The sequence below is a fragment of the Nanorana parkeri genome, unplaced genomic scaffold (assembly GCF_000935625.1).
Source record: "Nanorana parkeri isolate BGI_ZX_2015 unplaced genomic scaffold, ASM93562v1 scaffold242, whole genome shotgun sequence".
Lineage (NCBI taxonomy): Eukaryota > Metazoa > Chordata > Amphibia > Anura > Dicroglossidae > Nanorana > Nanorana parkeri.
The window spans coordinates 1,174,899-1,175,328 of record NW_017306510.1 but is presented as its reverse complement, the minus strand read 5'-3'; positions in this window follow the sequence as shown (position 1 = coordinate 1,175,328).

Below are 430 nucleotides of genomic sequence, written 5' to 3'. Positions count from 1 at the left end.
GGGGGTTGGTTGCGGGGTGGGGGGGCACAAAAATTCAACTTTGCCTGTGTTTGCAAAAATCCTAGCACCGGCCCTGAAAGTAGCCACCCTCCAGAAGGAAGGACAGTGTCTGCACCAATTCAGAGATGATTTGAGGATCTACAGCCGAGTGATACACAAATAAGATACCTTTTTGTTAATGGTTAGGGAACTTGAATGCATTTTAAGATTTAAATCCTGAGTTTAGAGTCACTTTACTGATAAAGCAACCAACATTCACCCAATGGGATTCCAGCTTCCAGAAGTAAGTTCAAGGATAACGGGTGATTACTGGCTGGTTACTATGGATTACTTCTTTAAAGGTCCAGTGGAATGAAAAAGTTCAAACGAAAAAGTTATATTTTATGGAAGAGCTACTAGTCATGCAGGGTAAAGTCTCTGCAACTCTATG